The sequence below is a fragment of the Watersipora subatra genome, chromosome 5, assembly GCF_963576615.1.
Source record: "Watersipora subatra chromosome 5, tzWatSuba1.1, whole genome shotgun sequence".
NCBI lineage: Eukaryota > Metazoa > Bryozoa > Gymnolaemata > Cheilostomatida > Watersiporidae > Watersipora > Watersipora subatra.
Genome location: NC_088712.1, coordinates 22,769,190 through 22,772,017, shown reverse-complemented (window position 1 = coordinate 22,772,017; position 2,828 = coordinate 22,769,190). Strand labels below are relative to the sequence as shown.

General features: G+C 38.8%; 1 pseudogene; it reads right to left on the bottom strand.

Annotated features, from left to right (window-relative positions):
* Positions 1 to 1,091: 1,091 nt before the first annotated feature.
* Positions 1,092 to 2,168, bottom strand: LOC137396633 (uncharacterized; annotated as a pseudogene).
* Positions 2,169 to 2,828: the final 660 nt, after the last annotated feature.

The following is a 2,828-nucleotide window of genomic DNA, read 5'->3' as shown; positions in this document are numbered from 1 at the left end:
CTCTTAGTTGTTTCGACTCACTAGCAATCTTCCTCAAGCATTCAGTGTAGCATTTACATACGACTAACACTGCGAGTTGCGATCTGACTATTTGTAGATAGTGCTCTACATCTCATAAAAACTTAGGATTATCGTTTTTTTCCGTTAGTAAAGCTTTGTTGACTTCTTACCATGCAAAACTTGATTATAATGAATTATGTAACCGATAATAGCTAGCTGTGGTAATCAATTTAAATAGAAGATACTAAATTTGCGCTACTACTAACCAACGTGGACGGCAGTTTCTAACAGGAAACAGCGGAAACAGACTAAGGGCACAAATGTTATCGGTGAAAGCAAATACGCCCCGTATTAAACAAATGCATAGATTTATGTTTACCTAGCTGATTGGCTGATTTGGCTAATTGCGCATGGCGCAAGGGAAATCTCATTTATGTATTTCTACCCATCTTTTAAAGGCAAATAATCACTGCTTGACAAGAATAATTCCGGTAGGTATAGTAAAAAAGTTATGAGATGTTTTATTCTATCCATTAAATTTAAAATTCGTTATACCCCATTGTCGTGCCACCTTGACAAAAAAACGACACAAAAATGCCCTGTGGCCACCAGACTAATTTGTTTAGCTCTGAAGGGTCTAAACAAATTCGAAGAGCCATTTGGTTTAAGGACATTGACAATTGGATGGACCCAGCCAGTAGACACCCTCACTTTAGCTATAGTACCATTGTCTTCCATCTCAGAAAGCGTACACTTGAGTTGCTCTCTGAGCCTGAATGGCACGCGCCTAGCAGATTGTACAACAGGCTTACAATTATCTTTCAGTCTCAAAGCGTGTTTACTAGGCAATTAGCCTATCCCATCAAAAACGCTGGGATACTGTGATGCAACGCTATTTGTAATGCTATCAGCTGTGCACACCAGACCCAATGTTTTGGTACTAGGCAAACCCAACAGAGCTACCTGTCCATGGTCTGTCACCACAAAATCATGTGCCGAAAAAACATTACGATATTCAATAGACAGTGATACTACCCCTAGTACATGCAATTTATGTCCCCTAAAAGACAAAAGTGATTGGCTATGTTTTCTCAGTTGAAGCTTTGACCTTGTAAGGAATAATAAACAGACTTTGGCATGACATTACATGAAGCCCCTGTATCAACTTTAAGCTGTATTAGTCGATTTTCACACTTAACGTCAATAAACCATTCCTTACCAGTGATGTCTGTAGTGTTGATTGTGTACGCAGCATTGTCATCAGCAATAATCACCTCATTAGCCCTGGCTATAGGTTTAATGTCAGCATTGCATGCCTTGGAATTTGCATAGTGACCAATTTTTCGGCAGTCTTTGCAGCACTTGCCGTAGGCTGGACAGTTACGGCGAGCATGATTTCCTTTGCAGAACTTACAGTTTCTGATTTTCAGTGGCATGGTAGTGGGGCTGTTATTACTAGCTGCAGTGTGCCACCGATTTCTATTGGTGCTGTGTCTGCTCGTTAATGCGTTTACAGTGAGATCAGGCATTTCCCCTTGTGTATGTGTTCTGTCAGAATCTGACTCACAGTTGACTATTGCATTAATGTTACCAGGTGGCGTATTTCTAATATTTTGCATGTATTTCGCAGTAGCCTCTGCTCTCTGGCATATATCCAAACATTTGTCTAATGTTAAATCACCATCAACGCCAAGCAGTTCTTCACGCACTCACTCAGAATTTATTCCAAATACAATCCTATCCCTTAGTGCCTTGTCACTCTCCACCTTATGAAAATTGCATGTTGACCGCAAGTCTCTCAGTACTGTGACATACTTGTCAAAAGGCTCACCCTCTTGCTGGACTCTACTGTAAAATTTGTACCTTTCAAATTCCTCACGAACTCTAGGAGCGAAATGTTTTGTGGAAGCTTCTTTGACCGGTGTTATTTTTTTAGCATTCTCAGCAGATAGGTTAAATGTACGAAAGAGTTATTGTCCCTGTGCTCCAAGCAGTGTGAGCAATGTCGCCACTTGTATTTCTTCGTCTTTAGTAGATTTTTCTGAAGCTATCATATAGAGGTCAAATTGCTGTAGCCATGCTGACCAGTTGCGACTTGACTCACTTGGATTGCCAGTAGACTGTTGTACAATAAAATTGCCTGGCCGTCTTAAGCCTCCTTCAGACATGTCACACTTGTAATAAAATGGTTGCAATCCTATGATCCTACTCCTGACACCATGTCAAATAGTATAGACTTATTGAGTACTGCTTGAAATAATGTATTTATTGTGTTTTGTTCACAGTCTGAGAGTTAACACATAACTGAGGCAAAACGACAGAATGGCTTAGATAGCTATAAAATTAACATTAAGCTGTTTATGCCTACAGTGTTCTGACTTTCATAAAAAGCCTCAAAGCTTTGAAATCATATAATTGAAGTTACATGCAAATATCCTACATGACTAATAAGACTACATGTCATTAACTACTCGGTGAATTGAAGCTCATAATTAAAGTAGCTAGATTCCTGCAATGGTTTCCAGTATACATAAATTTCTAGTATACCATAGTGAGCATTGATTATGTACCTAGTAATTGATTTTGAGTGGTTTTCAGAAACACTTGTAGTAAACAGTGTACTTAAAGGCCGGCTCATAATTTTTATCTTTTATAATAAATAATTACTGTTTCAGAAACCTGATCAGGTTTCAGGGTGTGTGTCTGGCAAACTGCCGTGGTTTATTTCCGCATTACCACCTTACAATAATTATGCAAACAGGAAACATCTTCCCCTTTTGAAAACCATAACCTATATAGATATTGTAAACATAACTGTAAACCGAGTA